This window comes from Lagenorhynchus albirostris, chromosome 4 (assembly GCF_949774975.1).
Source record: "Lagenorhynchus albirostris chromosome 4, mLagAlb1.1, whole genome shotgun sequence".
NCBI classification, from domain to species: Eukaryota; Metazoa; Chordata; class Mammalia; order Artiodactyla; family Delphinidae; genus Lagenorhynchus; species Lagenorhynchus albirostris.
This window is the reverse complement of record NC_083098.1, coordinates 7,234,088-7,245,940: the sequence shown is the minus strand read 5'-3', so window position 1 is coordinate 7,245,940 and position 11,853 is coordinate 7,234,088. Positions and strand designations below refer to the sequence as shown.

Below are 11,853 nucleotides of genomic sequence, written 5' to 3'. Positions count from 1 at the left end.
CCATGCCTCATGTGGCTGCATGGCCCAAGGGATCCCAAGGCTGTGGCCAGTCTGCTGATGTCTTGGGCCATCTCCTCCATGGGCTCCATTGGCTGGGGGGTATGGGCCAAGTCTGGTGGTGCCCCACTGTTGGGCAGGATTGGGCCCACAGGCAGCTGGCTATGGGTCTTGGGACAGGGGCAGGACTGGTGCTGGCTTGCTGGTGGGTGGGGCCTCTGGCCTTAGGGCCTGAAGGGGTTCAGAGTCGGTGCTGGCCTGCTGATGGGCTGGTAAGTCCCATACACTAACTGCATAGAGGGAGGACTCTAACAGGGCACTTGCCACCACTGACGTCCTTGTTGCAGACGAGCTCCCCAACGTGTGTCCCATCATCATTCATATCCCTAGGAGCAGTCTGAGTTGTCACCTGCCTCTCCAGAAGGCTCTCCAAAATCGGCAAGCGGGTCTGACCCAGGCTCCTTTCAAATTACTGTCTTGTCTCTGCACTGGAATTTGGAGCACGTGAGATTTTGCACACTCCCTTTAAAAGTGAAGTCTCTTTTTCCCACAACCCTCTGACTCTCCCGTATGTAAGCCCCACTGCCTTCAAAGGCAGACATTCTGGGGTCTAGATGGGGTTTTTTTTGTTTTGTTTTTGTTTTTAGCTACAAGCCCCCTGATATGGGAGCTTGGGCCCCTCACTCCTTGGAGAGATCCTCTGAAATTGTGATTATCTTCTTAGTTTTGGGTCACCTCTCCCAGAGTTTCGTTAGATACCTCCTCTTTACTCCTCCTATCTATCTTGTGGTGGTTCCTTCCTTATATATTTAATAGTGGAAAATCTTATCTGGTAGTCTTCAGGTTGTTTTCATAGCTAGTTACTCTGTATATAGTTGTAATTTTGGTGTGCCCATGGGAAGAGGTGAACTTGGGGTGTTCCTGCCATACCGTATTGGTCACACCTCTTATGCACCTCTTTTACATTCTATTATTGATTATAACAAACAAATTCAATAACTAATTTTACATTATGTCTTCTTTTATTGGGCTTTTGTCTCCCTGAATATCCAGCATTATTCAAAATCAGGTTCACTCTTGTCACCAAACTAATTTGTAAAAATTTAAAATACAACATTAAATATATTTTTTCTTTTCAATCTACTCTTCTGCAAATAGTAACTCCACTATGCCACTAACTGTGATGATTATGTGACACAAAGCGGTAGATTTTTACTAGATTTTAGCATAATAATTTATACATTAGCATTATGAATTTAATTGTAGCAGAAGTCTAAAACCATTAGTAACATGCATTCATTACTACTTCAGAGAAACTGTAATCCAGTCTTTCCCAAACTCTGTCCTTCATGGAGAACCATATACAAAATAAGTGAGGTAAATTGTGAGTACAACATTGAGAACAACTATCTACCAACGAATTGGATAACCTAGAAGAAATGAATAAAATTCCTAGAAACATAAGAATTGTTTTTACCAGGACTGAATCATGAAGAAATTAAAGATTTGAACATATCAGTAATGTGTAAAGGTGTTAATCAGTAATCAAAAGCTCCCAACAAAGAAAAATACGGGACCAGATGGCTTCAGAGGGTAAAATCTACCATATACTTATACAATAATTGATGCCAATTCTTCTCAAATGCCTCAAAAAATTGAAAAAGAAGGAACCCTCCCAAACTCAATTTATGAAGCCACTGTCACTCTGATATCAAGGCCAGACAAAGACACTGCAAGAAAACAAAACTATAGGCCAATATCCCTGATGAACATAGATGTAAAAATCCTCAATAAAAGACTAGCAAACAAAATTTAACAGCACATTAGAAGGACTGTACACCAAGACCAAGTGAAGTTTATCCCTCAGAGGAAATAGTGGTTCAACCTATGCAAGTCAGTAATGTGATATAGCAACACTAACCAAATAAAGGACATTAGCAACTCCATAGATGCAGAAAAATTTTTTGACAAAACTCAACACAGTTTCATGATAAAAACTTTCTACAAATGGAAGAAATTTGTCTTAACACAACAAAGACTATATGTGAAAAGACCACAGCTATTATCATAATCAATAGTGAAAAAGTGAAAAATTTTTTCTTAGACCAGGGATAAGGCAAGAATTCCCACTTTTCATGCTTCCATTCAACATAGTACTAGAAGTCTAAGATCAATTAAGCAAGAAAAATGAATAAAACGATGATGGAAAAAATTGAAGAAGACACAAATAAATGGAAATACATTCTGTGTTCATGGATTAGAAAATTTAATATTGTTAAGGTGTTATACTATACAAGGTGGTCAACAGATTCAATGCAATTCCTCTCAAAGCACTGGTGACGCTCTTTACAGAAATAATAATAACTATTCTAAAATTCATATAAAACCATGAAAGACACTGAGTAGTGAAAGCAATCTTGAGCAAGAAGAACAAAACTGGAAATATCACGCTTCTTGATTTCAAAATATCGTATATCACAACTATAATCAAAATAGTATGGTACTGGCATAAAAACAGACATATAGCCCAATGGAACAGAATGGAGAGGCCAAAGATAAACGGTCAGCTGATCTTGGACAAGGTTGCCAAAAATACGCAATGGAGAAAGGACAGTCTCTTTAACAAATGATGCTGGGAAAAAATTGATATCTGTTTGCAGAAAATGAAATTGGACTCTTATCTTACAGCATGCACAAAAATAAACTCAGAATGGATTAAATATTTAAACATAAGGCCTGGAATTGTAAAACTTTTAGAAGAAAACATAGGGAAAAACTTCATGACATTGGTCTTGGAAATAATTTCTTAGATATGACATCAAAAGGATAGGCCAAAAAGCAAAAATACAAAAGACAAGTGGGACTGCATCAGACTAAAAAGTTTCTTCACGGCAAAGGAAACCATCAAAGAGTGAAAAGATAATCTATAGAATAAGAGAAAGTATTTGCACATCATCTATCTGATAATGGATTCATATCCAAAATATATAAGGAACTCCTATAACTCAATAACAAAAAAATAACCAAATTTTTAAAAATTGGCAAAGGTCTTGAACAGACATTTCTCCAAGGAAGAATCAACAGGGGAAAATTAAATCAGTCACAATAATACATCACACCTGTTAGGAAGGCTATTATCAAAAAAAAAAAACAAAACCCAAAAGATGTTATCTTGACAACACTTATTAGTGTTGTCAGGGATGTGGAGAAACTAGTTCCTTGTACACTGTTGGTGGGAATGTAAAATGGTGCAGCCACTATGGAAAACAGTATGACAGTTCCTCAAAAATTTAAAAACTGAATTAACATAAGATCTAGCAATCCCACAGAAGTATACATCCAAAATAATTAAAATCCGGACCTTCAAGAGATATATGCACTCCCATATTCATTGCAGCATTATTCATAATTTCAAAACTATTGAAACAGTCTAAATATCCATCCACAGATCAATGAATAAAGAAAATGTGATTTATACATACATCAGTCAGCCTTAAAAGAGAAATAAATCCTGCCATAGATGACAACATATATGCAAGTGGAGGACATTATGCTAAGTGAAATAATCCAGTCACAGAAGGACAAATACTGCATGATTCTCCTCATATAAATTATCTCAAACAGTCAAGCCCATAGAAACAAAGAATAGGATGATGGTTGCCAGAAGCAGCATGGAGGGGAAATGGGGAGTTGCCATTTAACTGGTATAATATTTCAGTATGTAAGATACATAAGTTCTAGAGATCTGCTGTATAACCATGTACTTATGCATAACAATACTGTGTATTTAAAATTTTGTTATGAGGGTAGATCTAATGTTTCGTGTTCTTTACCATAATTTTATTTTTAAATCTACGGGAAAAAAAGTAGAAACCACTCGTCTGTGATTTGATTATAAAAGTAGAAACCAGTAAACATTAGTACACATTCATTAATTTTAAAGTCTAAAATTTAGAAATTTTAAAATTTTGTTTTCTTCTGGGTTCAATGCCCTATTCCTTGCAAAGAATCCTTCTAGTATTACTTCAAGTGGATTTTCCTTTTCCATACTCCATCAGTTATTTTCAGAATATATTCCAGTTTTTCTAAATTCTCAATTACTTTATCTATTTTATTTATTCTTTACCTGTGTTTTGGACAATCATCTGTTTACCTTCTCCACCGTGGAGGGCTTTGTTTCTGCAGGACTGCTGCATAGATATATGTGTGGAGGGGTAAACTTCATTGCTTATCTGGATTAGATGCACTGTTTCTTAGATTACAAACGTTTCTTAGTTAACTTCCTCATAACCAGAAGTAATTTACTAAGGAATGGTTTGTGCAAAATAGGCTTATCTTAGCATGTTGAAAAAAGTTTTTTTTTCTATTTTTACATTAATTTATCATTTTAAAACCATAAAAATGTAAAACAATCTTTCCTCAGGACACTGATTTTTAGCATTCATTGTTGTTGGTGAGAAGTCTTACATTAGTCTGGTTTTTGTTCTTTTGTAAATAAACTCTTTTATTTCTTCCTTGGAAGGATTTAAAATCTTTTCATTATTGATGTTCTGAAATTCCACAATCATATATCTTCTCTTGGTTACTTGTTTGTATGTTTATTTAGTTACTGTTCTGGGTAGACCTTTAAATATGAAGGCTTGGGTCTTTCAATTCTAGCAAATGCTTTTATATTATCTCTTTTATAGTTTCCTTATCTACATTTTCTTTATCCTTTTTCTTTAGAATTTCTAGAATTGGAAGGTGGACTATTTCATTCATGTGTGTATTTTATTTCTCATATCTTTTTTTTGTTTTTTTAAATTGGAATAAAATTGCTTTACAATGTTGTGTTAGTTTCTGCTGTACAATGAAGTGAATCAGCTATATGTATACATGTATCCCCTCCCTCTTGGACCTCCCTCCCACCACCCCCATCCCACCCATCTAGGTCATATATCTTTTGAATTTAATCAATCAGGAAATGTTCAGGCATAAGTATTTTGACTACTTGTACACTGCATTTCTTTTTTATCTTCAGTCTTGCTTTGGATTTATATTAACTTCTGCAATCATCATTTTAATCTCAGAAATTTTTCCTTTTTTACTGAACAAACGTGCTGTTCTTTTTCTATGTATGCAATGTCATTAAGTGAGTCTGAGGTACTAATTTTTTTTTTAATTTTCTCTTCCTTGAATTATCCTTGTCTCCTTCAGTCTTTTTTTTTCAGTTTGAAATTTCTCTTTTATGTCCAAAGCACTTAAATATTGGATACTTCTGGTTTGTCCAATGAAGGATTGAGACAAAACAAAAGGTTGATTTGAGGCTGGTGTATTGAACTTACTTTTTGATGATTAGGCATCACTTTAAGATGTTTCAGCGGTAGCTCTTTTAGCCATCTTAGAGCCTGTGGAGGCCTGCTGGGAGCAGGACTTCTAAAATGACAAATATGTCTGGAAGGCTGTGGTCCAAGGCCATTTTTTCTGGCTATAAGCTCTGTCTACGGAACAAGAGGGAGCGCACAAGTCTTCTGAAAATTGAATGTGTATATGCTCGAGATGAAACTGAATTCTGTCTAGACAAGAGACGTGCTATGTGTACAAAGAAAAGAACAACATAGTAACTCCTGGCGGAAAACCTAACAAAACCAGAATAATCTGGGGAAAGATAACTCATGCTCATGGAAAAGTGGTGTGGTTCATGACAAATTCCAAAGTAATCTTCCTGCTAAGGCCATTGGACACAGAACCCAAGTGATGCTGTACCTTCAAGGATTTAAACTTACTGAAAAGTAAATAAATAAAAATGTGGATTTGTTCTCTTGAAAATAAATAAAAAGATGTTTGACTGGTAAACTATGATGGGACACTTCCTTCTAGTTGTCAATATCGAGACCATTGCCCAGATCAAGATCCCAAGCCAGAATACGCATTCAATTTCCGTTCATTCAGAGAAAAACTATTAGATTTTTGTGCTTTGGTTTCTTTGTTGAGGAGAGAGAGTTAAACAATTTGGGAGGCCATTGTGAAAGGAATATCTGTATGTGTGTTATAAATATACTTATATCTGTATATGTTCAAAGTATTTTTAATGATTTTGGGACTCATTGTTGACAACAGTATATCCAGTTCAAACAAAAATGATTGAATCAGGGCTTCCCTGGTGGCGCAGTGGTTGAGAGTCCGCCTGCCGATGCAGGGGACGCGGGTTCGTGCCCCGGTCCGGGAAGATCCCACATGCCGCGGAGCGGCTGGGCCCGTGAGCCATGGCCGCTGAGCCTGCGCGTCCGGAGCCTGTGCTCCGCGACGGGAGAGGCCACAACAGTGAGAGGCCCGCGTACTGCAAAAAAAAAAAAAAAAAAAAAAAGATTGAATCATTAAGCTTTGGCTTATATGATACCAAATTAAATGGCCCTGTCCATTACATTAAATGAATAGTTAAATTAAGTATGTTTGGGCTTCCCTGGTGGCGTGGTGGTTGAGAGTCCGCCTGCTGATGCAGGGGACGTGGTTTCGTGCCCCGCTCTGGGAAGATCCCACATGCCGCGGAGCGGCTAGGCCCGTGAGCCATGGCCACTGAGCCTGCGCGTCCAGAGCCTGTGCTCCGCAATGGAAGAGGCCACAACAGTGAGAGGACCGCGTACTGCAAAAAAAAAAAAAAAAAAAAAAAAATTAAGTATGTGATCTACATAATCAAAATATGAATGTGGGATTGAGACTGGTGAGAGCATGAAATTCCTTTCTATATTCAGGTCTATGTGTGCAAGTTCATTAACATAAGCTGTGGTGCTGTAAAACCACTCTAAATAGAATAGTATCCTACTTAATATATTTACAATTGAGCTGCTTTATTAGGAGAATAATTTGAGCTTTTGAAGTATGGAAGATGTAGTACAGTAGTGCCCTATCCAGAATGCAAGTCAGCAGAATTCTGTGGAAGTTCTAACCATGATACAGCACCAGGACACAAATGAGGAGTCTGGCTAATTCCTCAGGAGATCGTAAGAAAGATCTTTTCTTACTGACACTATCTAGTTTCTGTCTTCTCAGCAATCAATAGGACTTACTTTGTGCAGGTACTCTGTAAGGCAGTGGGAGAATAATAATAATAATAATACACACAAATACCAAAATATTCCTCAGGTGTGACAAAAACTTAATATAATTTCCACTTTTCAGAAAGGTTTTTTTTCTGGATGCAAGCATATATTTATGTTTTTGTGGTAAGAACACAATATGATATTTCCTCTGTTCAGTTTTTAAGTGTACAACCCATTATTGTTGACTATGTTGTGCAATAAGTTATCTCTCTTTATTTATCCTGCATAACTGAAACTTTGCATTTGTTGATTAGACACTCCTCTTTTCCCCCCCAACCCCCAGCCCCTGGCAATCACAACTCCACACTCTGAGTTTATAAATGTGACTACTTTAGATACTTCATATGGGTGGAATCATGCAGTATTTGTCTTTCTGTGACAGGCTTATTTAACTTAGCATAATGTCCTCCAGTTTCATCCGTGTTGTCACATATTGCAGAATTTTCTTCTTTTTTAAGGCTAAGTAGTATTCCATTATAGGTATATACCATGTTTTTCCTTATCCATCCATTTGTCAATGGACATCTAAACTATTTCCACAATATAATTCTGAATAGGGAATACTGCTGCAATGACGTAGGAGTGCTGGTATTTTGAGATCTTGATTTCAGTTCTTTGAGATAAATACCTAGAAGTGCAATTACTGGATCATAGGATAATTCTATTTTTAATTTTTGGAAAAACCTCCATAGTCTTTTCCATAGCAGCTGCATCATTTTACCTCCCATCAAAAACATGTAACAATTCAAATTTCCCCATATTCTCACTCGCTATCTTTTTTTTTTTTTTGATGATAGCCATCCTAACAGGTATGAAAACTGCATCATGGTTTTGATTTGCATTTCCCTGATAATTAGTGATGTTGAGCATTTTTTCATATATCTGTTGGCCATTTTATGTCTTTTTTGGAGAAACATCTATACAAGTCCTTAGCCTATTTTTATTTTTTTGTTTTTTTGGGGGGTTTTGTTTGTTTGTTTTTGGCTGCATTGGGTCTTCGTTGCTGCACATGGGCTTTCTCTAGTTGCAGCGAGCGGGGGTTACTCTTCATTGCAGTGTGCAGGCTTCTCATTGCGGTGGCTTCTCTTATTGTGATGCATAGGCTCTAGGTGCATGGTCTTCAGTAGTTGTGGTGTGTGGGCTCAGTAGTTGTGGCTCATGGGCTCTAGAGCACAAGCTCAGTAGTTGTGGCATATGGGCTTAGTTGCTCCGTGGCATGTGGTATCTTCCCAGACCAGGGATTGAACCCATGTCTCCTGCGTTTGCAGGCGGATTCTTAACCACTGTGCCACCAGGGAAGTCCCCCTTAGTCTATTTTTAAATCCAGTTATTACTTTCTTTAAATTTATTTTTAATGAACCCTAATTTATTGTGCAAAGGATTTTCCAATTTATTTTGTTAGATCAAATAACTAAAATACACAGGGAAACTCATTTTTCCCTGTCATCCACCTCCTTCTCAGCTACTCTTGATTTGTTCTGAATCTGAGAGATTCCTCTGAAGTAGAAAGGAGTAAGGACTCTGGTGTCAGAAAGGCTCTTTCTAACACTCCCTAATTGTGATCCTGAGCAAGTTGGTGGTTGTCTCAGTCTCAATTTGTCATCTGCATAAAGATAGCAACAACAGTGACCTCATTGGATTGTTTGGAGGATTAAATTAGATAACATGTGACAGTGCCCAACATTAGCTAAGTATACAATATGGTCTTGAAAATGAAACCCCTTTTCTAGTCGAATTTACACCCTTCCTGTCGAGGTTTCCCATATTCCAGTTGACATTTAGCTAAGTCTTTGCAATGTTTTTTTCTCCAGCCTAGTACACAGTTTCCTTCACAGCTTAATCTTTAGAGTATTTAGGTCCTTCCGAAAATAAAGTTCATCACTGCAAGACCCCATAGCCAAGCTAGCCTCATTCATTCTTTTATGGACAATTTTCCTTTGTAAGAGAAGCCAAAATCAAAGTTTCCTGAAACATGAGAGTTTTCTGTGCCAAAGACCTTAAGGAATTCCTTGTATTCTCCAGTACCTTAAAAACAACAGCAACAGAATTTTTGGAGATAATTTCATTATTTCATGGCATCACTAACCAACTCTTGGTTTTTATGGGAGTAATTTTTTCATTTGTAGATTATCCTTGTCCTTGATTTCTGTGCCCTTATCTTGTCTGCCCCTTGGCTATTTTTATAGCTCATTAGTGCCTCCATCAGAGGACGGGAAATGGAAATAAAAGAAGATGAAACTCAAACTCAGGCAGCACCTATGCAACATAAAACAGAACTTCGGGGATGAAAGGAAACCCACCGGGTTGTCTGTGGAGGTCTTAATGACGGAATTATGCTTACCATTTGATTTCAGACTGTTATTCACACAATGCAGTTTGGCTACTCAACTCGATTTTCTCACAGTCCTTAAAATGGTTTATTGGTACTCATTACTACAATGATATCCCTCAGGCACCCAGGCCATCTGGCATGCTGACTGAGTGTCTTGGTCTTTGATCAGTGGGCAGGTGTCTTCACAGAGCTTTCAGCCTCATCCTGGTCTGTATGCTAATTCACATCTTCCTGTTAGGGCTTTGCATCTCATAACAACTTCAAATTTAGCAGGAACCTGCCAGACGCACTGATATCCTGGGAGCCAATATAGCTAGTGACTTCTAGGACATAGAATGAACTGACTTCACTCACTTTTCAGGCTGGAATGAAGGTAGGATTGGTTTACATTCTTGAATGATGTATTCTGTGTATTGATGGCCAATACATCAATGATGTATTGATGTATTGGCCATCAATAATCTTCAATTTTTTCCTGAGAGTTTGTTAGTCTATAAATGACGTAGTCCTTGCCAAAAATATAACCTTGACAAAAACTGACTTGTTTTCCAAAACGTAAAAATTCAGTTCATTACAACCAGTTACACCATCTATAGTTATCTTAGTGTTATATTTTGTTAACACAGATTTGGTTGTGAAACTGTAGATGTCTGTGGATTTTCAAATAAGTCTGCTTTAACTTCTCATTATCATGAGAACTAAGAGTGGGGTACAGTCAGCTGAATTGTGTGTAACTAACTTTTTGTTTAGAAACAGTATTAAGAAATGCTTGGCCAGAGTGCTTTTGTATTATTTAACAATATGAATTTTTTTTTTTTTAATTTTTTTGCGGTACGCGGGCCTCTCACTGTTGTGACCTCTCCCGTCGCGGAGCACAGGCTCCGGACGCGCAGGCTCAGCGGCCATGGCTCACGGGCCCAACCGCTCCGCGGAATGTGGGATCCTCCTGGACCGGGGCACGAACCCGTGTCCCCTGCATCTGCAGGCGAACTCTCAACCACTGTGCCACCAGGGGAGCCCAACAATATGAATTTTAATACAACTTTTGAAGCACCTATATATTAAACATTTCTTTTAAATTCAGTGTCTCCCAGGGAGTTTTCTTTCCCATAGAAACAGGAAAAAAAGAAACCATGAAAAACTTCTAGTCAGACAATCTTTGGATATTGCAATTGCCTGAGTGGGCTTAATACTGCTCTTACCAGTTCTCAAATCTTATTCAGGTTTCCCAAAAAAGTGCACTTGAAAACTGAAATATTAAATATTGAATCTCCCTCACCCCATTAACTGAAACTGCCACAGTCAGCCTCTAAGTGTTGGAATGACCCTGGTAAGGAAATTTGGTGTAACCGTGGCAGTTACTCCAAATTTTCCGGCAATATTTTTGCAATACTTAGACTGAAAACATTCATGACAGGACATGGTGAGGAGGCAAAGAAAACTGGGATTAGAAAGAAAAGGGAGGAACAGAAAAGTAATAAGGAATTTGTAAGAAAAGCAAGGAACAATAGAGCTGTAGTTTCCTAAGTTTAGGGCTGTATGAACGTGCTCTGTCTGCATCTTGAGAGACAGGTAAGCCAGTTGCTGAATGTCTGTTCTTCTTTGAATAGCTTTTTTTATTATTATTATTTTTAAAATAATTAGGCTGAAAGGAAAATGTGTAAGGTAAGTTGGCTACATGTAAAATTCATTTCATACCCATTACTGGGTCTCGAGAAACTGACTCAAAGATTTGAAAGGGCAAATCACTGTATGTGTGAGAAGCAAGGACCCGGTCTTGAAGACACTGCCTTGGCAGACAGTAACCTCATTGTGAAAATTTAGGACAGCTGTGAAATTAATTAGCTGCCTTCTCCAACCGTGTGAGGCTACAGCAAGAGTTAGAACTCAGAGGAGCCCCCAGCAGTGGGGGCTCTTCACAGGGAACTAGGAATGGGGGTACTTTGCTCTCATCGAATTGTCACGTTCATGTCACAAAGAAAATGGATGAAAACAACAGAAAAAAAAACACTTTTTTTCCCCATCTTGAGCGTTTAATTGAGATCTTAGGTTGCTTTTAAGAATGAAATATGGTGGCGCAGTGATTAAGAATCCGCCTGCCAGTGCAGGAGACTCAGGTTTGAGCCCTGGTCTGGGAAGATCCCACATGCCGTGGAGCAACTAAGCCCATGTGCCACAACTACTGAGCCGGCGCTCTAGAGTCTGCACAACTACTGAGCCCACGTGCCACAACTACTGAAGCCTGCGCACCTAGAGCCGGTGATCCGCAACAAGAGAAGCCACCGCAATGAGAAGCCCGCGCACCACAACGAAGAGTAGGCCCTGCTCATCGCAACTAGAGAAAAGCCCGCGTGCAGCAGTGAAGACCAAATGTGGCCAAAAATAAATTAATTAATTAATTAAAAAAATGAAATATGGGATAATTAACTCTCTTATCAGACAACA

At 38.2% G+C, this 11,853-nt stretch overlaps 1 pseudogene; it reads left to right on the top strand.

The window, feature by feature from the left end:
- Positions 1-5,390: 5,390 nt before the first annotated feature.
- LOC132519587 (large ribosomal subunit protein eL33-like) lies at positions 5,391-5,772 on the top strand (annotated as a pseudogene).
- The last annotated feature ends 6,081 nt before the right edge of the window (positions 5,773-11,853 follow it).